Source organism: Neovison vison, chromosome 13, assembly GCF_020171115.1.
Source record: "Neovison vison isolate M4711 chromosome 13, ASM_NN_V1, whole genome shotgun sequence".
NCBI lineage: Eukaryota > Metazoa > Chordata > Mammalia > Carnivora > Mustelidae > Neogale > Neogale vison.
The window spans coordinates 35,439,034-35,466,107 of NC_058103.1; the positions used below are offsets into that span (position 1 = coordinate 35,439,034).

The window sequence follows — 27,074 nt, forward strand, 5'->3', positions numbered from 1 at the left end:
CCTAAAACAGAGTAAGCCCTTTATTAGTATTTATTGAATGAAAACTGAAATGTAGAATAAAGGCAGAGTGGAAGAAAGTAGAAGGGGAGACAAGAAGCCAGTGGAGGGGAAAAGGGAGGATAGGAGAAGTGAGAAAAGGAAATTTTCAAATAGTCCCTACCAAGTCTATAAATTTAATTTTCATTCATTACTTACAGACTCATCTATCATACTTTCACACTGCTTATCGGTAAGGTCATAGTATACACACATATGAATTTAAAATGCTAGGCATCCTGAATACATAAGCACAAAATATTCTATTTAAATTCACTGAAACCAGCCAATATCTTCGAAATTAATCTTCCTCATAATGAACTGCAAACAAATAATCACATTTATGAGGTTTCTATCAGGAGTATCTCACTCACCTTAATTCAAGATAACACACCAGGCTGTGTTTACTGATGCAATTAATTTGTACTATTCAAATGGGTCAAAAAATCTGGCCTTGGCATCTGTACCTTTGGCCTGAATAGATTAAAACTGCCAAAAAGTAGTAATACTAAAAAATTCAAATAAAATGTATACCCTTACTATTTTATATGATTATCCAGTATTACATAATACATATTTGATTGGCAGTATGATAGTGTAGAAACAGCAACCATTTCAAATTAATGACTGGCTATAAATATATGGGCAGTTTACCCAACTATAAAATTGGAATAACAGTATCTCCTCACATAATTGTAAAGATTACATAAAATAATATATGTAATGGTGATTTGCATTAGTTACTACTATTTTTCCCTTGGTCATTAGGAAGTAGGTATACTAGCCTTCTGTTAAGTTCATGGCACCTTCATTCTTCCTGTTCCTTCCACCTATACTATAATTCTTTTGGCTCACCATTATAATTCATATCTCTACTTAAATAAATGTCGCCTCTTTCCAGAGACAGGCCCTGATAAACTGTGTCTATCAATTATGACATGTTAGGATACAAGTTAGAGAAAATCTAACTCAAAATAACTTTAAAAATAAGGAAATTTTAATTTCTCAGTAAACAAAAAGTTATTATTTAATCACTCCAAAAATCTATTTTCATCCTTCTGAAAGGCTAAGGCTAGCATTGTTCATGAACAAGTTGGCTGTCTCAATCCCAGCTACATGTAATTATGGTACATACATTACCAAGGAACAATTGGTAATCTCCTTTAGTCCATCTCATCTTAAGGAAGAGGAAACTACTGACAGACGTCTCCCCTAGAAGATCTGCACATTTTATTATCCAAGACTGACTCACCTGTGCCTCACAAAATCAGTCACTGAAAAGTGGGATGGGATTACCATTATAGCTTTGACTAATCAGGATTTATCCCTAAGAGTAGGTTCCAGAACAAAACTGGGACCCTAAAAGCAAGAAAGAAGAATGGCTACAATACCCTACAAGAATGCTACAACATCTTATCTTTTTTAAAAAGCATTCACCATCCTCTATTATTCACTATCACAACTCACTGGCTTATTTATTTCCAATACTAAAAGGTATGCACTAGTAGAACAAGGACTTAGAATACAATGCCTAAAACAGAGCATGCCCTTTATTAGTATTTATTGAAATAAAAACTGAATGCATGAACATTACCCGTGTACATATATTTATTTAATACCTATAGTTAAAAGCCTCAGAAGAATTAAAACAAGATTCAAAATCATTTTCATATGTTTATTCTTTTTATATACAGGAAATGTCAAAACTAGATGCTCAGAAAGCAATATATCCAAAAATAATTTCAAACCAAAGACTTCCATTCAAGCCAATTCATGACAAAGCTGCAGAGTCCAGAAGACCAAATAACGGAAAATAATGAAGCTGAACAAGAGAATTATGTAACACGAAAATAGAGAACTCAGTAACTACATAAAACGCAGTAACATTTGTATTATAGGAGTCCCAAAAGGAGAGAGAGAGAAGGGGACTGAAAATACATTTCAAGAAATAGCAGAAAACTTCCCTGATCTGGGGAAGGAAACAGACATACAGATCCGGAAGGCACAGAGAATTTCAATCAAAATCAACAAAAGCAGGCCAAGACCAAGACATATTGTAATTTAACTTGCAAAATATAGTGACAAAGAAAAAAATCTTAAAAGCAGCAAGAGAGAAATTCATAACATACAATGGAAAACCCATAAGGCTAACTGGAGACTTTTCATTAGAAACCTAACAAGCCAGAAAGAACTGGCAGGATATATTCAAAGTGCTGAATAGGAAAAATCTGTAGCCAAGAATACTCTATCCAGTAAGGTTATCATTCAGAATAGGAGAGGACAAGAGTTTGCCACACAAACAATAAATAAAGGGGTTCATGACCACTAAACCACCTCTACAAGAAATAAAGGGGACTCTGAGTGTATAGGAGAGACTAAAAGTATCAAAGACAACAAAGGATCAGAGAAAATCTCCAAAAATAAAAACAAATAACAAAACGGCAATATATACACATCTATGAATAATTACTTTGGGGGCACCTGGGTGGTTCAGTCAGTTAAGCATCCAACTCTTGATTTTGGCTTAGGTCATGATTTCAGGGTTGTGAGATCAAGCCCCATGTTGGGCTCCATGCTTACAGCTCAATCTACTTGAGATTTTCTCTCTTATGCCTTACCCCTTCCCCCACTCACACTCTCTGAATAAATATCTTCAAAAAAAATTATAATTTTGAATGTAAATGGACTAAATGCTCCAATCAAAAGACTTAAGAGTGTCAAAATGGATAAAAACAAACAAACAAACAAGACCCATCTATATGCTGCCTACAAGAGACCCATTTTAGACCTTAAGACACCTGCAGATTGAAAGCAAGATGGTGGAGAAACATTTATCACACAAATGGATGTCAAAAAAAGTTGGAGGAGCAATACTAGAGTAGTAGAGTAGCAAAACCAGACTTTTTTGTTCTTATATTATTTTTATCCTGCTTTGATATCAGGGTAGTACCGGCCTCAAGGAATGATTCTGAATGTGTTCCCTATATTCCCTTATTTTTAAGATATTGATAAAGATCATCATTGTATCTTTAAATGTTTGGTAAGATTCACCAGTGTGAAACCATGTGCTGGAATTTTGTGATTCCTAATTCAACTTTCATTCTTATTACGGTCTAAGATTTCCCATTTCTTGGATTCGAGACTGATTAGAATGTGGTATCATGCATTTTTAGAAATTATTTGTTTTTTCCCCCCTAAGTTATCTGATTTGTTAGTATATTATTGTTGATAATAATCTGTTATCACACTATGTATTTTTGTGGTTACCTGTTGTATTTTTTTTTTCCATTTCTCATGTTGGTTTTTCAATCTCCTCTTTGTTTTTTCTTAATGTACTTGAAACACTGTCAATTTTGTGGGGTTTTTTTTCTTTTTCTTTTTCTTAAATGATTAGTACTTTCACTGTTACATTATTTTTTTATTCTGGTCTCTATTTTATTTATTTCTGATTTTTCTTTGTTATTTCCTTCCTCTAGATTTCAGCTAAGTTTCTCCTTTTCCTGGTTCCTTGTGGTATAATATTTATTTGAACTTTTTTTTTTTAAAAGATTTTATTTATTTATTTGACAGAGAGAGATCACAGTAGGCAGAGAGGCAGACAGAGAGAGGGGAAGGGAAGCAGGCCCCCTGCTGAGCAGAGAGCCCGATGCGGAACTCGATCCCAGGACCCTGAGATCATGACCTGAGCCGAAGGCAGCGGCTTAACCCACTGAGCCACCCAGGCGCCCACTTTATTTGAACTTTCTTAATACGAGCATTTATAGCATAAATTTCACTCTAACATCTGCTTTTGCTGCAGCCCATAGGTTTTGGAATACTGTTTTCTTCTTCTTTTGTTTGAAACATATTTTGATTTGCTGTTTGATTTCTTATTTGGCCTACTGCTTGTGCAGTAGTATGTTAATATTCACATGTTAAATATTTAATATTTCTATTATAGATTTTCCAGCTTTATTTTATTGTTGATCTTTAGTTTTGTATCATTGTGGTGGGAAAATCTATTTGGTATGATTCCAGTCTTCTTATATTTGTAGTATTTGTTATGTATCTTTTTTTTTTTAAATGTCTCTTTTTTTTTTTCTTGGTGGGCAGAGAGGCAATCAGAGAGAGAAAGAGAGAGAGAGAGGGGAGGAAGCAGGCTCCCTGCAGAGCAGAGAGTCCGATGTGGGACTCGATCCCAGAACCCTGAGATCATGACCTGAGCTGAAGGCAGAGGCTTAACCCACTGAGCCACCCAGGTCCCCCTATTATGCATCTTTTTATGTGACTTAACCAGGAGAGTCTTCTGTGTGTATTTGAAGAAAATATGTATTTTATTTTTCTTGGATGGAATGTCTTATACGTATATATATGTGTGTGTGTATCTTTTAGAACCATGTACTCTGAAATACACTGCAGGTAGAAAATGTTCTTGTTGAAAAAAAAGTAGTAACTTTAACTGAAGGTGTTCATTGAAAATAAAGCATATCATAGGGGGAGTTGGTTGGAGGGGAATGGGTAAAACAGGTAAAGGGGATTAAGTGTACACTTCTCATGATGGAAGACTGAGTAATGATGTATATATACAGTGCTATAGAACTGTTGACTCACTATACTGTACACCTGAAACTAATCATAACATTGTATCTTAACTGTACTAGAATTAAAGTTAAAAACTTAAAAAAATTACATTTAATAGCTAAGAAGGGCAGACAGATGTATTGAAAATTTCTAAGTCATACAGGTGATGAAGAAAGATTCACAATCTTTCTAGAGAACTCTTTATAAAAAAAACAGATTAAAAGTTCAGATTCAAACAGATTTAAATTTTCTAAAGAACAAGAGAGATTCAAAAGTGTAATGAACATTTTACGTTACAGAAAATTCTAGTGGGATATATTTAAAAAATAAAAACACATTTTAATCTTCATATCAGAGGAATAAAAGCCCTTTAGAGGCTAATCTTTGCTACTGCATGTATGGAGAATATGATGATGATATTATTGGCTACTAATTTACTAATATGTGAGCCAGATAGGTGGCAGAGAGAAAATTTATATATCCTAAAAAGAGAAGTTTAAATATGTTATGGGACAACCACTGGTGAGATACTATTGCTCAGTTTAATGAAGACAAATACACACAATATAATATTATTATATTTATTGAATGCAGGATGCAGAAGGATTTAATGTTGATAGATATGTAGTATGATGCCTTGGAAACCCTAAGCTCTGAGGTCAGACAGAACTGGGTCTAAATCCTGTCCATACCAATTCAGAATTGGGCCAGCAAGGAATTAAGCACGGCATCTTACTTTCTCTGAGCCTGATTTTTTTTTTTAAGATTTTATTTATTTATTTGAGAGAGAGCACAAGCAGGGTGATGGGCAGAGGGAAAAGCAGACTCTCCACTGAGCAGGGAGCCTGATGTGGGGCTCAATCCCAGGACTCCCTGATCATGACCTGAGCTGAAGGCAGATTGAGCCTGAAATTTTTATCTTTGAAATGAATGTAATAATTGCTATCATAGGGGGCCCATCATTCTAAAGTGTAATGATGATAACAGCTATATCTATATAGTGCTTCCTGAGTGCAAGGTACTTTTCTCAACACTTCACAATTATAATACTATTTAATCTTCTCAACAACCTCCTGATGTAAGTACTATTATCCCTATTTCACAATGGAGGAAATTAAGGCACATTGAGATTAAATAACTTTTCCAAGGTTGTAAAGTCAGTAAGTGGCAGAACCAAAACCAATGATAGCTATTTTTGGTTACTGTTAAGAATAGCTTGCTGACTTTAAGAATTACAAGGGACGCTAGAAAATCTCCTTCCACCTAAAGCAACTACATCACTTGATTATTTCAAGTATAAATCAATTCAGAGATTGAAAGACCTCAAACTTTTCCTCCCAAACAGCACACTGTTAGGAAAACTAGATAAAACAATTCCACTTGACTTAATTTTTTTTTACATTTAAAGTATAGTGAAGTGACTTTTGGTTCCATTCCAAGATGGTAAAGACAGACTTCTCTCTATCACTCTGGCTAAGAACAGCTAAAAACCCTGGACACTCTATATAAAACAAGTAAAAGAAGACTGTGAAAGACAGAAAAGGCAGAGCTGCTAATAATCTAGGGACTAAAGCAATAACATAGCAGTGAGTTTTTAGTTTTCTTTTTGCCTCATATATCCCAGAAGGTAAAAAGAACAAAAGAAATAGCAAAAGAATAGCAAAAAAAATATAAAAGAATGTCCTTTCTTTTCTTGACTTTCTACATTATGTTTTGATAATGTCTGTTATGATTTTAAGCACATGTAGAGGAAATTTAAGACAATTATATTGTAAGTGAGAGAGAGTAACGGTACTTCAGAGAGGCAAAGTTTCTATATTTTATTCAAACCGGTAAAATATCAACGTGAGTACACTTTGATAAGTTATGTATCTTTCAGGTAATACTTAAAGCAACTACTAAAAAAAATCAATACAGGGGCACCTGGGTTGCTCAGTGGGTTAATAAGCCTCTGCCTTCAGCTTGGGTCATGATCTCAGGGTCCTGGGATCGAGTCCCGCATTGGACTCTCTGCTTGGCAGGGAGCCTGCTTCCTCCTCTCTCTCTCTCTCTGCCTGCCTGTCTGCCCACTTGTGATCTCTGTCAAATAAATAAATAAATAAATCTTTAAAAAAAATCTATACAAAGATATGCACTCAGTAACATTTAGCAATATAATCATTAGAAATTTAATAGAGAGGAAGGTTTATAGTCAACTGTGTTTGCCCATTTCATCTACTTTCTAGTTGTGACTGCAACCATAGTATTTAACCTCTTTGTAAATTAGTCAATAACATTCATTTCAAACCAATTAGAGTTAGAACATATTGGCTATAACTATTATATCTGTTATTTTAATATTTTGATTCAGACTATTAACCCTTATTTACTTTGCTAGTTTAAATGAATATTTATCGTAGTCTTGAACTGAGATATTTGGTAAAGTGCTAGTCATGGTGACTAGTATGTAGTATGGGCTTGATAAATGAAAGCTGTGATTATTTATTAGTAAATAAATGTCCATGGGTTAGCCCTTCTTTATTCCCATAGACTCTGAACCAAAAGATCATATAACTTCCTTTACATCAGTCTTAGAAATTATTTTTTTGGATTTGACACCAAAGCAAAGGCAACAAGAGTAAAAAAAAGAAATGGGACTACATCAAACTAAAAAAGCTTCTGTATAGCAAAGGAAACCATCAACAAAATGAAAAGAAAACCTATGGAATGGGATAAAATATTTGCAAGATATATATCAGATAAGGGATTAATATCCAAAATATAAAGAACTCATGCAAGTCCACAGAAACAAGCCAAACAATGTATTTTAAAAAACGGACAGAGGATCTGAATAAATTTTGCCAAAGATGATATACAAATGGCCAAAAGGAACCTGAAAAGGTGCTCCACATTACGAATCATTAGCAAAATGCAAATAAAACCACAATGAGGTATCACCTCACACCTGGTAGAATGGCTCTTATCAAAAAGACAAGACAAGTGCTGGTGAGATCATACAGGTGCTGTGTACTGCTGGTGGGACGGTAATTGGATGAAACTACTATGGAAAACAGTATGAAGTTTTTTTTTCAAAAAATTCAAAATAGAAGTACCATATGATCAGCAACTCAACTTCTGGGTATTTATCCAGAGGAAACAAAATCGCCATCTTGAAAATATATCTGCACCCCCACTTTCATTGCAATATTATTTACAATAGCCAAGACAGATAAACAACCTAAGTGCCATCGACAGATGAAGGGATAAAGAATATGTGGTATACAGATGACTCTTGAACAACATTAGTTTGAACCATACAAGTCCACGTATTCAAAGATTTTAAGATATATTTAATATACTTAAAATATATATTAATTATAATATTTGTGAAAACATAGATGGACCTTGGGGGGCATTATCGTAAGTGAAATTTAAGTCACACAGAGAAAGACAAATACTGTATGATCTCACTTAAAGGTGGAAATTAAAAAAACTCAAACTCATAGATAATATGCAGAACAAATCGGTGGTTACCAGAGAGGCAAGGGCATGTGAGGTGGGCACACTGAGTGTAGGCAGTCAAAAAATATAAACTTCCAGTTATAAGATAACTAAGTGTAAGAAAAAAAGACAAAAAACCTCAAGAACCATAATTTTTTAAAATTAAAGACAAACTGTTTTATTGTTATATATTCCTATAATGCTATATAACTTGTGCTTTCAATTTATCCCCCCAAAAATATTAACTATGATTTACTACCCTTTTACAGATGAGGAACTGTAGCCCACAGGTATTAAATAATTTGCTCAAAACATTTACAAAGCTAGTATACGATAAAGTCAGAATATAGGTCTTCTGTCTCTAAATTTAATGCCCTTTTCACAACACTATGCTGTCAATCAGATATGGAAACATATTTAAAATCACAAAGTTAGTAACTAGAAGATACAGTATTCAAAACCAAGTCGTTAAGCTCTATGTGTTTAAGATTATATTACACTATTGATACAAATGATTAAAATATAAATGGATGGATGTTTAAACTCATTAGCGTTAAAGATACATTAAAGCACATCAAATTAGAAATATTACATATATCAAATTAGCAAACATGTACTAATGACCTAAAAAACTAATGATAACACAGGACACCTGGGTGGCCCAGTCACTGGGTGTCTGCCTTCAGCAAGTAATGATCCCAGGGTCCTATGATCAAGTACCATGTCAGTGCTCCCTGCTCAGGGGAAAGCCTGCTTCTCCCTCTCCCACTCCCCCTGCTTGTGTTCCCTCTCTTGCTGTATCTCTCTGTCAAATAAATAAAAATTTTTTAAAAAGCCTAATGATAATACAATGGAATATTATATTGCCACCACCAAGGGAATTATTATTGAAGAAGATATTCTATCCCACTGAATGGACAGCTAGAGATTTGAAGGTATGTAGTATTTTCCACACCACCTGAGTTCTATGTACTGCCTAGGAAAATCTAAAAATAAAGATAAAAGGAAATAAGCTGACAAAAAGTGACATGAGTAAAGTATGTATTGTAATTAATACTTAGTAAACTTTAAAAAAATTAAATGGACAGAGATATATGGAAAGAAATGAATAGATACACAAGGAAAAAACAAAGGTAAAAAACTATATAACACATTAAATTACAATGAAACATGACACCTTCTGTAGTCTTTCTAGGCCTGTTATTCCAAACAAAACTAAAACACAGATTGGGCAACATGATTAAAGAGACTGAAGGGGTGCCTGGGTAGCTCAGTCAGTTAAGCATCTGCCTTTTGCTCAGGTCATGATCCCAGGGTCCTAGGATTGAGCCCCATGGTGGGCTCCCTGCTCAGTGGGAAGTCTGCTTCTCTCTCTTCCTCTTCCTCTGTGTGTGTGCATATTCTCTCTCTTTTTCTCTCTCTCTCTCTCTAGTTCTCTCTCTCTAGCTCTCTCTCTCTCATATAAATAAATAAAAATCTTAAAAGAGATATTGTAAAATTCTTAACTCAGGAAATCTAAACATTTTTTGATCCAAAGCTACTGAATTAAATGTGTCAAATCAATTACTTTGGTGTCACAGAAACCATTAAAAAGTGAAAGCCTGAATTTAGTACATAAATGTTTGAATCATCTGTTTGTAAAAGAGTAAAGGATATCATCCATTTACTACGTAGCCTCCAAAATAAACTTTTTCAATGTCTTCCACAGAAAATGGCTAATCCAATGTTTTCTAATATTTTTCTTATATTTGTCAATCCAAAATTTTGAGAGAAGACATTTGAAGTGTCATTAATAAGCAATTACCATAAAAATCTACAAAACTACAAATACATCATTTAGCAATGGTATACTAAGTTAACAACAATAACCTATAAAATCTGCTAATACTCTAAAGATAAGAATGACTTATGGCCCACCTATCAATTTTACCAGTTTTTCTTACCATCCCCCATATCTATCAAAATGTGATTTGATAAACTATCAATGCCACTGAATTATTAAATATTTTCCCATAAAATGTTTCCTGTTTCCTATTAATCTAATAATATTTCACCGGTATGATCAAAGTAGACCCACAATCCCTTGGTCATCGAGCATTAGCCCCAATTCTCCTTACATCTTCACTCCTCTCACACAAACCATTAAATCTCAATGGTGCTTTGTTATTTATACTGCTTCCCTTCCGTATAAGGACATGGTTCTGCACATTACAGAATATCCCCTTACAAGAGCAGCTTGGCTTAAAAAAGACTGAGGTTTTTTTCCCTTCTTTTGTAGACGTCATCTAGAGAAAGGCCATGTAGAGATGGAGGTTGCATAGTATCCTCAGGGACTCTCAGGGCCCCAAGTTTCTAACTTTCTCTTTCACCATTCTCCATAAGTGGCTTCCATCAACAAGATCACCTCATAGTTCAAATTGTTTGGTAAAGCTCTGGTTACCATGTCTTCAATTAAGGTAAAAAAGGAGAAACAGAATGGCAAAATGAGATCTCTTCCAGCAGTCACTGATCTTTACAAGCACACACACACATATTTCTGCCTTTATCTTTATTGCCTGTCACTTATCTACAAAATAGAGTCTTTTCTTCAAGGTGTCAATGTACCTACCTTTTTCTTTTTCTTAAGATTTTATTTATTTATTTGATGGAGAGAGAGAGACAATGAGAGAGGGAACACAAGCATGGGGAGTGGGATAGGGAGAAGCAGTCTTCCCCGCTAAGCAGGGAGCCCGACATGGGGTCTGATCCCAGGACCTGGGATCATGACCTGAGCTGAAGGCAGATGTTTAACACCTTAGCCACCTAGGCACCCCTCAATGTACCTACCTTAAAAAAAAAAAAAAAAAAAAAAAAGAGGATTCTATTAATGTAGAAGAGAAAAACAGATTTAAGGTTGGGTAGAATACTAGCAGCCTGCATCACAAGTTCCTATCCATTTTTCACAGCTTCTAGGTAACCCTTGATAGTGGGAGAAATTTTATATCATATCTTTAATCAATACAGCTAATGTAAAAGCTTTCCCCAATATATACTCTTACTTCCTTGGCTATCTGTGGAGTATGGCCAATCCTAAACTGTACTGATACCACAACAGGTACAATAAGACTGTAATTCAGAAGTCTTATTGGATAGGATTTTTCATCTATCACATCTTGTGCACCAGCTGGGAAAGAAAAGTTGATTTGTTTTGTAAAGTGGCCTAATAGAATGCTGCAATTCACTCTGTGTGTCTTGACCAATTAGCAAATCAATGGAGCTCCAGTGTGGTCTCTTTTGTTACAAATCTGGGATCTTATTCCATAGACACATCTGCTGCATGATCACAATTATCATCAATCCCATTATAGTACCTCATTTACTGAACATGTAGTAGGTCCCTGTGCAAAGTGATCTATTTATTCATTCAGACCTCATAATAACCCTATTATGTTATTTTTGTCCTCATTTTATAGAAAATAAAAATAACAAATGTTTATTAAGTGTTTAGTATGTGCCAGGCTTACTCAAAGTATTTTATAGATAAGTACTATTATTATCCCTAATTTACAGATGAAAAGGCAGAAAAGTTAGTAACTTGCCCAAAGTCACATAGCTTATAAGTAGCAGAGCCATAGGACACCTGGGTGGTCCAGTCAGTTAAGCATCCAACTCTTGATTTCAGCTCAGGTCATGACCCCTGTGATTGGCCCCCTCCCACCCCCAGAGTGGAGTCTGCTTGGGATTCTCTCTCTCTGCACCCCCCACCTGTGCACATATGAATGTACATGCTTGCTGTCTCTGTCCTTTAAAAAAAAAAAAAATAGTAGCAGAGCCAGGATGCAAATCCTCACAAACACTCGAGAGTCAACTCAATTAACTCCTATACTATAATCATAAAATAAGCCAGCAGAGGGTTAAGTAACTCACCTAAGAGCTAGATCTACTGTCTTGACTCCAAATGAATCAAAGCAATATGGTTTGACTGACCAAGGGATTATTACTCTTCAAGGGCAGAATTACAAGAAAATAACACTATCAAAATAACAAATATAACCCATAAATTTCAGTGATAAACAATTGAGGAGGATGAAATGCAGTGCATCCATGTTGCCTAGACACCGCGGCAGGTAGACCCACCTTTTCTGGTAACAGATAAACCCAAAGCAGCTTTGGCAAATGTATCTAGTGACTGTCATACATTAGTCATACATTAGACTGTCATACATTAGAAATCATTAGTATCTAAAAGATCTTGAATAAATAGATGTCTGCATTTTACAACTGCTGTCAAAAAATTAAAGAGTAAACAGTTTTTTGCTACACCACACTCAATGGATATATCTAGAAATAGTAATTTTAAAGACATCAGGAAAAATATTTTAAGAAATAATAAAAAGTAACCGAATCAGATACTTTGTTGCCATTTGTCAGAAGTAAAAAATTCATAGTTCTTTTACCTATAAGTACAACCCTAACTCTCATCCTTTGAGAGAAACGTAAATTGTGGCTATAAATTTCCTTAATATTTTTTCCTAAGATTAACAAGGTACAATTCTTTTTTTTAGGTTTTTATTTATTTGACACAGAGATAGAGAGCATAAGTAGGCAGAGCAGCAGGCAGAGGGAAAAGGAGAAGGCTCTCCGTTGAGCAGGGAGGCTGATGTGGGGCTCAATCCCAGGATCCTGGGATCATGACCTGAGCCAAAGGCTGCAGCTTAACCAACTGAGCCACCCAGGCACCCCAAAATGTACAATTCCAATACCAGAGTCAAAAATACCTGTGTTCGCCCTCTCTAAAAAAATATAAATAAAATGAAAATACCCCCCCACACTTCTCCCTCTCTCAAATAAATAAATAAATAAGCCTATGTTAAGCCTGAACACACAACATACAAATCACAATGCTACTACTGGTTCATTTTCAAACACTCCCCTAAGAATTTTAAGTCTCTCTTCCAACAACAGCACAGATACATAGTGACTATTAGAAGGAGTCTCTTGCACCTAGGACAGTAACTGAAACACTGTAAGCATTAGTGATGAATGAAGCTCATGTCACCAATCGAATCAACTATAAGAGTCATTCACTTTCATGAACACCTCATACCCTATTAAAAAAAAAAATCAGGCTCAGTATATCGTTCTTCATCAAACACATCCTTTTTTCCTAATTCCAGACTAAATGAGACATTCTCAGTTAAGTTCATACCAGTTCATGTTTATACTCTACTTCCGATTACCAATGCTTTTAAACTAGTTGGAGGAATTTTAAAGAATTGAACAGTACTAAATTTATACTATACTTCACTGGATCCTCAAGGGATGAAACATAAAACATATTTTTGTTAGTAAAAAGTTACTGTACTGGGGTGCCTAGGTGGTTCAGTTGGTGAAGCATCTGCCTTTGGCTTCTCCCTCTCTCTATTCCCCTCCCTCCCACTCATGTGCTTGCTCTCTCTCATAAATAAATAAAATCTTTTTTTAAGAAGTTATTATACTAAGTAAGAATTATATTAAGATTTTTATTTTTTTTAAGATTTTTAAAGTTATACTGATTCCTGTTTAGAAAGAAAGAAAGAAGAAAGTATCATAAAAGAGCCAGTGATCCTCAGTGAGGCATAAAGTACCAAAAAGAATCAGCTATTATAAATCATTAGCATTACACCAACTTTAATTTAATGCATCACTTGACTGGGAACTCTTATTAGATGAAAAGCAGCCAAAGCAGCTTTTATTTATAGCGATGTGTGGAATGATAACAGAAATGTTGTTACTAAAAGCAATTTAATTTAAGCAATATTTAAAAGTGAATTTTTACACATAATGGTATTTGAACACAATTTGAAATGGGAAGGACATATCACTTGCGAAGAATATCATTCCTCATTTTAAAAGTATTAAGAGGTCTCTATTTTTACCACAAGGGAGCAATAGGATCCAGAATTAACTTCCAAATGTAAACTACTAGAAAAGTGAATAAACTATGTATCTGACTTTGGACAACAGGCAAAACAAAACTGAGTCCTTAAAAAAAAAAAGAGGAAGAGAAATCCAAGGAGGAGGAGAGGAGGAAAAGGAGAAGGAAGAGAAGAAGAAATGGAACAGGGAAGATCTATAATTACCTGGAACTCTTTCTGAAAGTACTTTTGAGATTATAGTATGTTGGTCTACGGCCATACCACCCTGAACGCGCCCGATCTCGTCTGATCTCGGAAGCTAAGCAGGGTCGGGCCTGGTTAGTACTTGGATGGGAGATTATAGTATGTTGAACCAGAAACCCTTCTAGTGCATTGCTAAGTTGAAAAGGCAGAAGTCAGAGCACCAAAATAAAATAAAACAATTTTGGGGGGGAAAAGTCCCCAAAGTGAGAGAGCTATGCAAAGACCTATTTTGTAAATTTTAAAAAAGACAGATAGATCCCTTTAAATTACCTGAATAACAATCTATATATGCATAAGGTGAAAATACAAAAGTCTAAGCAAAAAACAAGTTCTGGAAAAGAAAATTTAACAGGTGCCTAAAGCTGAGTAAAATTATATGATAATACTAGAGCTCACAGAGGGCCAGGAATCATTAGACTTCTTACAAACAAGACAGAGGAGAGTCCTCTGAATCGTTGGAACATTCAGTTAAGTCCCAAAGAGAGGTCCACCTTAATATGAGGCTAAGAGAGCACAAGAATAAAGGTTACCTCTAGACCTGCTTTAGAAAACCTTAAACACATTAACACACATGGAAAGGGAAGAGGGAAGGAAATAAATTTGCTGCTGCTGACTCTGGCTCAGAAAAGCTCAGTCTTAAAACTCTCCCACACCTGCAGAATGCCACTTTGCACAACATGCTGGGTCATCCCATGTGCCATTTGGAAGAACAGCTGCCACTGCCACCATAGGAAAGGAGACTGAGGTACCATGAGGTATTGTCATGACCAAGGATAAAGGTAAAGGAGGTAAAAACAGGTGCAGGAGTAAGAGTGAAAATGAACCTGAAAAAAGCTGGTGTGTAAACAGGATGAATACGAGTATAACCAAGTAATCAAAATGTTGGGAAATGTATAATTAGAAACAATGTGTCTTGATAGTGCGAAGAGATTATGTCATATGAAAGGAAAACTGAGAAAAATGGCTTGAACAAATACCTAACATTATACTCGTCTGCCAGACTAGGAGGATAACAAAGCTGATAGATTTTAAACTACAATGCAGATAAAGGTATAAACCTAAAGGCATGTGGCAAGCTTCCAAAGCCTGCTAAAATAAATGAGACATACATTTGGTGCTGGAGATGATGATGAAATCCAGTCTGATGATACTAGAGATGTTGATAAAGATCATGATGATATTTAAATTGAACTCAGTGTTTTACATTCCAAATTTTCTAAAGATTAAATCTGAAAGGAGGTAAGGCTTCCCTAGTCCATTAAAAGTTAACCAGACTTCTGGGGTGCCTGGAAGGCTCAGGTGGTTGCCAGCCTGACTCTTGGTTTCAGCTCCCATCATGATGTCAGGTTCATGGAACTGAGCCCCACATCAGGCTCCACACTTGGCGGGTAGTCTGCTTGAGATTCTCTCTCAGCCCCTCTCCACCTCTTTAAAATAAATAAATCTTAAAAAAAAAAAAATTACCAAACTTCAATGTAGCTTAGTCATTTTATCATGGCATCCCTTTCCGTAATGAATAGGTGAACTTCTTATGCTCAAATACTCCTGGCAGCAGTTCTTCTTTCTTCTTGATTGATCTCTCATTAGTTAAATAAAAACTATGATACATGTTAACAAGTAACTTTAAGTAGTAAGTTTTATAGAACCCACGTACATTTCATTTCAAAGTCCCCTGTTCTTAATCATAATTTTCTTTTTAAAAGGGGAAAAAACTGGGACGCCTGGGTGGTTCAGTCAGTTAAGCATCTACCTTCAGCTCAGGTCCTAATGGTCCTGGGATGGAATTCCACATCTGACTCCTTGCTCAGGAGGGAAACTCCTCTCCCTCTCTCTGCCACTGCCCCTGCTTGTGCTCACTCTCTCTTTGAGAAATAAATAAATAAAATCCCTAAAAAAATAAAAAATTAAAAAAGGGGGAAATATCTATATGATTGTATACTGGACAATTAATGAGAAAATCCTATTATGTGAAAGAAAATGTTTAGGGTGTAAAGAATATTGGAACAGAGATAACAATATCTGCCTTACAGATAAGAAAACCAAGGCATTTAAAGGTGAATTAATGAGGTGTGAGAATGGTGTCACACAGCTAGCAAGGATCAAACAGAAATTCGAACCCAGCAACCTGGTTCCAGATTTTACTGCAAGTATGTCTTTCACAGCCAAGTATCTTCCCAGTCTAGACCAGACATCTGAAACAAAAGGATCCCTATCAATAGTCAGGATAAGAAATAAAATCTTTGCCATCTCAAGAACACTACTAATTAACAGTGATTTTTGTATATGTGCTGCGGAAGCGAGCACTTAACAGTGATATTTGGAAGAATCATTCTACCTAAAGAACTCTCTTGTTTTCTTTATCTATAAAGACCTTTGCAGCTTGAATTGTAATAAGAACTTCAGAAAGTGGGCGGCAGGTGATTCCTTCCAAACTCCCCCTCATCATTCATGAATTCATCTGTATTTATCCACTGCCCCACTGCCCACCACATGTCTGACACTATACTAAGTGTCAAGGATGACAAAACAGAGATAATACTCATTTTAGTGGATCACAGAATCTACTGGGAAACCAAAAATGAAACAAATAATTACACATTTCTTATGTTTCTAAAATATGCTGAGCCTATCCCCAACACAGGAATTTTGAATTTATTGTCTGAAATACCCTTGTCCAAATATCCACCATACTTCTCTCCTCTGCAAATTCAGGTCATCATCACTCAACTACCACCTTCTCAATAAAACCTTCCCTGACCATTCTATACAAAAATGGTATACTTCCCACTCCAACATTCCCTGTTATCTTCCCTCATGTACTTACTTTTCTCTAGAATGCTTATCAACATTAAACATACTTATTTGTTTAGTATCTGTATTCCCACCAGAATAAAAGCTCCATGAGATCAATAATTTTTGTCTATATTGGTTAGTATCATTCAGTCTAGAACAGTACCTATAATATAGCACATATTGCTATATTGTTGACTAATGAATAAATAAATATTTATGAATATGAATATTGCTGACTAATGAATAAATGAGTGCAATGAAGTAAAGTCCAAGAATAGTGACAGTGTATATAAGAAGAAACCATTAATTTTATTTAGACTAATACACAGTTATTATATACATGACATCATGTAATAATTAAAATACCAATTATAAGTGCTATCTATCATTCAAGTATATGGTATTAATTTAAGCATCTTGTTTCAGTTTTTCTGTAATTCCTTTCTTGTATTTTTAAACAGTTAAAGTCTATATAATAATAATTTACTGATAAAGAGGTTCACATTTTTATTCTAGAAGAGAGTCAACATCTAACAATATTACTTATTCTCCATTCTATCAACTATCTCACTTTAAAAAATGACAACATGAGATGTACTATTCTACCTGGGTTTGATATTACCATACTCATTGAACTAGAACAAACATCTTATTTTTCAGAAATGGAAAACTAAAAATCGAGAGAGAGAGAGAGAGAGAAAAGGATCTATAAAAATCACCTTCCAAGGTGTATAGTTTATTGTTTTGCTTCATATGCTCAGTGTGTGAAGATTTTGTACAATTACGGCACTAACAGCTAAACATCTAGAAAAAAATTTGTCTCAAATTTAGTGTATCACAGTCCATAGGACTATGTAGCCTGACAAAACTCTTGCTTTGAAGAATGATGCTTTTATTTATACCTAAACAACATTAACCTATCACTTAAACAAGTATTTAGGGGAGCCTGGGTGGCTCAGTGGGTTAAAGCCTCTGCCTTCAGCTCAGGTCATGATCTCAGGGTCCTGGGATCGGGCCCCACATCGGGCTCTCTGCTCAGCGGGGAGCCTGCTTCCTCCTCTCTCCCTCATTGACTGCCTCTCTGCCTACTTCTGATCTCTGTCAAATAAATAAATAAATAAAATCTTTTAAAAAAATAAACAAGTATTTAACAATAATCATTTTAAAAAGATAAACAGACCTTGAGACACAGTTTTCAAATTCAATCACCTATCATTTGAAACTCCAATAATCAGTCAATATGATCTTCCAGAAGATTAAAAAAAAATAAAGTTGGTATACTATTTCTAATGAAATGAATTTGTTAGAATAATCTGTGTACAATGGAATTTTTCAAGAGTCCCCTAATTTGTCCTGATAAAAATATAACTTATCACAAGAAATTTGGAAGAAAATACTCATGAAGAAATAATTTAGTATGATCTGCCATATTATACTGTGAAAACCTAAGAATATTACCAACTATATCCAGAACTCCCAAAACACATGTATTCTCTCCCCTAATTAAGAAAAGCAGGGGCACCTGGGTGGCTTAGTCAGTTAAACATCTGACTTTGGCTCGGGTCATGATGCCAGGGTCCTGGGATCAAGCCTGGCTTTGGGCTCTCTGCTCAGTGAGAAAACTGCTTCTCCCTCTCCTTCAACCCCCACTCATGCTCTCTAGTTTGCTTTATCTCAAATAAATAAACCTTAAAAAAAAAAAGAAAGAATGAATGAAAGAAAAAATCAGTATTCGTATTAAGCAAAGAAGAAAGCAAAAACAAATCTTCAGATAAAAAATACAGTTAAATCTGGGGCGCCTGGGTGGCTCAGTGGGTTAAAGCCTCTGCCTTCGGCTCAGGTCATGATCCCAGGGTGCTGGGATCGAGCCCCACATCGGGCTCTCTGCTCCACGGGGAGCCTGCTTCCTCCTCTCTCTCTCTCTGCCTGCCTCTCTGCCTACTTGTGATCTCTGTCTGTCAAATAAATAAATTAAAAAAAAATACAGTTAAATCTAACATCTACTAATATCTATATCCAAACTAAGTTTTCTTTTTTTTTTTTAAAGATTTTATTTATTTATTTGACAGAGAGAAACCACAAGTAGATGGAGAGGCAGGCAGAGAGAGAGAGGGAAGCAGGCTCCCCGCTGAGCAGAGAGCCCGACGCGGAACTCGATCCCAGGACCCCGAGACCATGACCTGAGCCGAAGGCAGCGGCTTAACCCACTGAGCCACCCAGGCGCCCCAAACTAAGTTTTCAAACAGAAAAAAAGCTAAAGAATGGTTTCAGTTCTCCATCTTTCAATTATACGGACATTCCTCAAAGTATCTATAAAAACTAAAATTACTATAAAATAGTTTCTTACTATTATACACATTTAAAAATGTTACTGTTCATTTTAAAAATATACCCTGTGAATATTAAAGATAAATATTAAATGTTAAAGGTAAGTATTTCCTTCTGGTTAACTTTCATTCTCCAGAAAGAAAATGTGGAATTCCTTAATGTTGATACATTTTATATTTACAGGACAATGGACCATCAACCAGTAACAATGTCTACTGATACAGGTATTAAGTTTAAAAATCAATTTATACTAAAACATTTTAATTAGCTTAATTATTTTCAAATTATGGTACATGATCACTGTAAAACAAAAGAAACAATCACAGAAATGCATAAAGGATAAAGAAAAGTTCACAGGAAATTTATCTTTTGAAAGAATAATTCATGGATTACCATTTCTGCACCATCTCTCAAGACATTTCACTTAAAGATAAACAGTCTTACATTAAAGGACTCATTGCACACATCCTATTCTATAGCCTACTTTAATTCATTAGGTAAAGAACACCTTACATATCAGCCAGTATATATCTTCACATGTCATTACAAGACCCCAGTGTATACTACATTCTATGTATTTCCAATAAACTTACTTAACCTTTTTCCCTATTAATAGATAACTTGGTTTATTTCCATTTTTTGTCTTTGAAACGAACTATTTATAATACAGTGATCGGGACACTCCATACTTCTTCACTACAATGCTGCTTACTCCAAAATCTTCTCCAGAAAACAGAAAAATTTTATTCAAATATTTTAAAGTGTCTATTATGTTCCATTCACTGTTCTAGGCAGTCGAAGTTCCAACAGTGTAGGGACTGATTCTGTTTTAGTGATTGCTTTATTTCCTGTGTTTAGTGATTGTCTGATACATAGTAGACTATCATATATGTGTTGAATGAATGGATGATTATGCTTCTTCATTCACCCCTTCAGTATTTTAAGTGTTGACTTTGAAATTAGTTCAGTTTTCTTTCTTTCTTTCTCTTTCTTTCTTTCTTTCTTTCTTTCTTTCTTTCTTTTCACTCTGCAGAGTAATAAGCCTTTAAATGTCTATCATTTACAATTCAGGCTCACTACTGGGAGTCAAGGAGATGAATATGGAGGAAAAAACAGTACTATAGCATCAGCTTTTGGAACCTCTGCTCAGCTGCGTTTAAAATGTTCAAAGTTCCTTTTGAGCTTCAAAACATCATCCATAGGAAATGTGAATCTAACAGCTAGCTGTATGTTTTCCTTTGGTCTAACATTTCCATGGAAAAAGAGTAGTAACACTCTCTAACAGTCCAGCTGGCACACACAGAGAAACCTTAAAAATCCAATTAAACTACAAAATTATGATGAATTCATAAAAGTTTGCTTTTCCAGAAAAATACTTTGAGAAAGAGAGAAAAAGACCACTGAAATACCAAAAAATAACAAAATGTTTATATTCTGATCAAATTTCAGCTTGTAAATTTACCATAGATCTGTTGAGAAGCCTTATTTAGAGGTTATACATGCCTATTCTGTTTTCTCTCATTTGGAAAATCCAGGTACCACAGAGATTAAATTAGAATCACAAACCTGGGAAGAACCTTGAAACATATAGAATTCAACCTTCTGCCTTTTACTCATCTACACTTAAGCCAGTTTACATACATAAGCCATGTATCCACAACAAAGAATTACCCAGCTCACAGTGGGTATGGGGACAGGGGATGTGATAAAGAGTTAAGGTGGAAGTCTGGGAAAAGAAATGTTAAATCATTCTAAGAATGTTTTCATTAGAGAAAACTGTTTAGAGGAATGTCATGATCCAACTTCCATTTTAGTATATGATCTCTCTAGAATTTATGCTTGAATGTTAAATGCATATGTTAAATACATATGCTTGAATGGAATATCCAAGTTGATTAAGGTCAAGTATTTTGCCTCTTAATTGGTGAGGACAACATGCAAGAATTTAGTGAAGTAGGATGCTGGTTTGTATTAGATTGTAAATACCTTTTCAACTCCAAAAAGCATATGCTACCAATCAGGGTATTTTTATAAGCACATCCTATTATTATTATTAAAATATACACCCTACCCTATATATTATTATTTGATTGTAAGTTCAAAAGAGTGTATCATGGGGTGCCTGGGTGGCTCAGTGGGTTAAGCCGCTGCCTTCGGCTCAGGTCATGATCTCAGGGTCCTGGGATCGAGTCCCACATCGGGCTCTCTGCTCAGTGGGGAGCCTGCTTCCCTCTCTCTCTCTGCCTGCCTCTCCATCTACTTGTGATTTCTCTCTGTCAAATAAATAAATAAAACCTTAAAAAAAAAAAAGAGTGTATCATGATTTTATGACTCTTTATATCTCCACTATTTAGAATACACAAAAGGTATTTAATATTCACTGATGGCACTGAAAATATAGATATTTATCTAGTCCATTTATTTTTTTATTTTTTTATTTTTTTTAAAGATTTTATTTATTTATTTGACAGCGAGAGATCACAAGTAGGCAGAGAGGCAGGCAGAGAGAGAGAGAGAGGAAAGCAGGTTCTCGGCTCCGCAGAGAGCCCGATGCGGGACTTGATCCCAGGACACTGGGATCATGACCTGAGCCGAAGGCAGCGGCTTAACCCACTGAGCCACCCAGGCGCCCCTATCTAGTCCATTTAAATAGAATTTCATTACCACAAAAATTTTTCAATATTAAAATATATATAAAAACACATTACCACACTTGAATAGATAACTTAGACACCAATGTTCATAGCAGCATTATTCACAACAACCCAAATGTCCACTGACAGATGAATGGATAAACAAATTTGGCACATTCATAAGATAAAATATTATTCATTCTTAAAAGAATGAAATTCTGATACATGATATAACACGGATGAACCCGAAAGACACTGTGTTAAGAGAAAGAAGACAGTCACATAAGAACAAATACATGATTAAACTCATAAGAAAAGCCTAGAATAGTCAAATCCATAAAGACAAAATAAAACAATGGTTACAGGGGTTACAGGGGCTGGAAAGAAGGCATAGTTAATGTTCCATGAGTACAATAGTTTGTGATGCTGAAAAAGTTCTGGAGACAGTGGTAATGGCAGCACAACATTGTAAACGTACTTACACTGAGTTACAGTGTAAGTATCTACACCTAATGACATACTTAAAATGGTTAAATGATAAATTTTATGTTATATATATTTCACAATAAAAAAGGACAAAAATATTATATTATATTACTTTATGAATGACTTGCCCAAATATTTTATAAATGTACAATCACAGAATTCTAATAGCTCTTAACATTAAATTATTTTTTAAAAAAGGAGTTAAAAAATAAACATTCAGTTCTATACAGATCTGGTTTCTTTAAAAAACAAGTACCTAAAGGAAAAAAAACCAACCCTTGAAGAAACAAAGTTATTTTTTATTTCAGCAATACCAATAATGTATGTAATTATTCTTACTTTGCAAACCCTTTGCCTTATGACAAAAATACTTAAACATAGTGATAATCAACATATCCATATGTTTTAACAGTCACACATAAATTCATCTCCACTTTCTCAGCAGAAACTTGTCTGCACTTAAATGATTTGCAATTCAGTTTTTATTCTATTTTCTTGTATCTTTTTCCTTGCGGGTAAAAACTATGCATACAAAGACCATTACCAACTTTCTGTAACATATTCAAGGCAGATAACAAGCAATCTAATAAGAAATATAGTATGTCAAATAAAATGATAAACTGGGAATTCTTAAAAGTGATTAACATTCTGTATGCTAAATTATTTCCTAACCTTTGGGAAATGTGTAAGAAAATAAGTTAGAATCTACATTCATCCCCACATGTACAAAAGCTGGCACAACTGCTACAAGACAAAAAGGCAATAATATTTTTGCTAATTATAAAAATGATTCACATTCAAAAAAATCCAACTGAAATTCATGGAACTATAGAACATTCTTAAAAATACAAACTGCCTAATTCAATACAATATACCACACATACATCAATTTCTTTTCTATTCTATGCTGTCAAAGAAATTACATTGATTTAACACATAGTTAAATTCAACAATATTGATTTAATGTGTAACTCATTTAACATGATTCATTAATGGGACTTGACCTCAATTTACCAATTAAACTTTAATATTGGTTAATTAATTATTTCTCTGGCAGTTAGCAAACTAGGCAGTTTTCAGTACTGATTAATTTTCCAAGATCTGCCCACATAACTATCATTGTATGCAGAAGTCTCACTAAAAATGAAGTTACCTAAGACAAAAAGAATAAAAGCAAAGAAAGAGGTATATTCAAGTGTTTGACTCCCTTAGTGCTCTATGCATAACCGTTCTAGAGGTAGCTATTTCAAGTGACAATAAATCATTTGATCAACAATTTCCCTACTTTTCCAATGAAATACATTAAGCAAAAATTAAGTAAACTATTGTAGAGTCCTCCTATAAAAACAACAACACGACCTAGAAATGTATTTTTCCTTATTATGTTCTTCTTAGTATACATTCCTAAAAGTACATTGTGGATCTTGTGTCCAAAAGATCCATCCAGCAAAATTCATATATTTATATAAGTTTTTAGCAGTTTAACATTTACATTCAGATTTAACAAAAATTTCTTAGACTACACTAGGAACTGAATTCCAACCACAACTTTATAAAATGGGGGGTGCCTGGGTGGCTCAGTTGGTTAAGCAACCACCTTCGGCTCAGGTCACGGTCCCGGAGTTTCGGGATCAAGTCCCGCATCGGGCTCCCAGCTCCATGGGGAGTCTGCTTCTCCCTCTGACCTTCTCGCCTCTCATGCTCTCTCTCACTGTCTCTCTCTCAAATAAATAAATAAAAATCTTTAAAAAAAAAAATGATCTCATGTTAAAGGAAAATGAGGCTGAGAAACAAAATAATTTGATCTCACAATTAGTAACTACTGAATTCAAGAGGTGGAATCCAGATATTACTGATGTCAAAAGGAAGGAGGAAGAGAAGTAACACTTGTTCTGTGTCAGACATGACCCAGGCACTTGGCACACATTTTGTTATTTAGTTCTTACCACTGTTTTGTAAAGTAGACACAGTCTCCATTTTGAAGATGAAGAAAATGAGGTAAGAAGTGATTTGACTTGATCAAGGTTTGTTCAGAAAATAGGCAGCTAAGATAGGACAGAAACCCTGGGAATATACATTGACAGATTTTTGTCCGCAAACCATAACTGCGATCCAAGGAGGGAAGTTCATTTGATATGTTGTTTTATTTTTTTGTTTTTAGGGTTTTTTTTTTCTTTTTCTATCTCTCTCTCTCTCTTTTTTTTTTTTTTTTTAGAGAGAGTATCTGAGTGGAGGGTGGGGGTGAAGGTATGGGGGCAAAGGGAGAACATCTCAAGCAGGCTCCATGCCCAGTACAGTGCCCAGCATGGGGCTTGATCTCACAACCTGAACCAAAATCAAGACTCAGATGCTTAACCAACTGAGCCACCCAGGCGACCCTGTTTTCAGTTTTATTTGTTTTTTATAGAAAAGGAATTCTGTTGGTAATCCCTGTAAGGTCACTATCATGAGTCTACCAGGCAAACAAAAGATAGCAATGACACAGCATTTAGCATGCAAATTGATGTCAACCCAATAATTAATCCAATTATCTAACAGGAAAACACAGAATGCCTTTTGTCATTAGAATAGCTTTGCTAAGAATAAGACCCTCTTGAACCAGGTACCAATTTTTGAAACACTACTTTGAGCAACAAAAATGAGAATTAAAATTTAGACAAAGAAGGTGAAATACTACTCCTCATTCTACCCAATGCTCCTACATTGGGAACCTATGATTCTGTTCCTCACTAGCATAACTCAATGGGAGAGCAAGAGCAGGGAGAAAAGGCTGGTCTCAGAATGGGAAAGAAACACCACCATTTCAAATATAAAATCAAATCTAAGTCATTTTTCTCTCTACTTGAGAAAGTTTAGCAATGTATCACTGAAAGTATCTGTCTTCTATTAACCTATAAAACCGTCTAAAATCCAGTTAGAATATTCCCTTCCTTTACAAATTCTCACCTGTCTTTTCTCATCTCCTTCTGTTATTACTCAAAATCTACTCAAAATAACAATAATAATAATAATAATAAGGCAGTCAGACATCTAGAGCTCTTTTATTCAGGAGCAAAATCAATAATTATCAAATACTGGCCAAGGCATGAAGGATTCATATTTTGGAATAATTTTCAAATTTTGCTACATGGAACCAAAGAGTTGTATGAAATACTCCTAGTGGCTAATGAATGAGAGAGAATGCCAGGTAGGTTTCATTATAAAAGTATATTAACTCACATATACTCATTCATTATGCCAAACTTGGGGCCAGAAAAATGTATAACAATAAAATTAAAGTTCTAAAATTCTTACCCTAGAATATGTAAGAAGTAGAGGGGAGGCAGGTGATAATTTGTTGTATTTTTTAAAATGAGTCCTCATCTTTTCTCTGATCTCGTTTATGATGCAATCCTACAGGAAACAAATTAAAGTCTAAAATGAACTCTGAAGTTTCTGAATAATACCATTTTCATTCCTTTTTTTCTTTTTTAAAGATTTTGTTTATTTATTGAGAGAGAATGTGTATGTAGGAACAGGGGGAGGATCCCAGGGAGAGGGGGCACAAAGTGGGTGGCGGAGAGAATCTCAAGCAAACTCCCCACTGAGCGTGGAGCCCGAGGTAGGTCTTGATCTCAAGACCCCGAGATCATGACCTGTGCCAAAACGAAGGGGAGGGCACTTAACTTACTGAGCCACCCAAGTACCCCTACCATTTTCATTCTTGAGAGGAATGTGTATTCTGCTATTGCTGGATGAAGTAATCTACAAATGTCAATCATATCTGGTTGACTGATGGTGCTGCTGAGTTCAAATATATTCTCACTAATTTTCTGCCTGCTAGATCTGTCCATTTTTAAGACAACAGTATTGAGACACCCAGCAACAATAGGGGAGTCATCTTTCTTTTTGCAATTCTCTCAGCTTTTGCTTCACACATTTTGATGCATACATATTAAGGATTATGTCTTTCTAAAGAATTAACCCCACTGTCATTATATAATGCCCCTGTTTCCACTTGAAGATTTTCCTTGCTCTGAAGTCTGCTCTGTCTGAAGTTAATAGAGCTATTCTGGCTTTCTTTTGATTAGTGTTAGTATGGTATATCCTTCTCCATTCTTTTATTTCTATTCTGTATGTGTCTTCACATTTAAAGTGGGTTTCTGTTGACAATATATAGTTGAATCTTGTCTTTTGTTCCACTCTGACGGTCTCTTTTAACTGAGTATATTTAGACCACTGGCATGTAAACTAATTACTGATATACCTGGATTGATATCTTCTCTTTTTGTTACTGTTTTCTGTTCATTGCCCTTGTTTTTGTTCCTATTTATATGTTCTACTCTTTCTCTTTTGTGGTTTTAATTAGGGATTTTTATGAGATTCCATTTTCTCTCCCTTCTTAGCATATCAATTATACTTCTTTTTTCACTTTCTTTTATTTTTGCCCTGGAATTCACATTATAAATTTACAACTAATCCAAGTCCATTTTATGGGTAGTGAAGTACAAGTACCTTATAACAGAATATTCTTAATTCCTCTTTCCCAACCCCTGTATCATTGTTGTCATTCATTTCACTTATATTTAAGCTACACTCATTGAATACATTGTTGATAATATTATTTTAAACAAATTAT

General features: G+C 34.9%; 1 protein-coding gene and 1 pseudogene across 4 annotated transcripts in view; one reads left to right on the forward strand and one right to left on the reverse strand.

Moving 5' to 3' along the window:
* FUT8 (fucosyltransferase 8) overlaps nucleotides 1-27,074 on the reverse strand; it is a 318,063-nt gene that overhangs the window by 181,555 nt on the left and 109,434 nt on the right. The window contains exon 4 of one of the 4 annotated variants that reach the window (XM_044231321.1): nucleotides 25,751-25,849. The exons of the other annotated variants lie outside the window; for them this stretch is intronic. The gene's annotated coding sequence lies outside the window, so the exon portion shown is untranslated. The remainder of the gene's footprint in view (nucleotides 1-25,750; nucleotides 25,850-27,074) is intronic. 4 annotated transcript variants of the gene reach the window in all.
* LOC122893972 lies at nucleotides 14,980-15,462 on the forward strand (annotated as a pseudogene).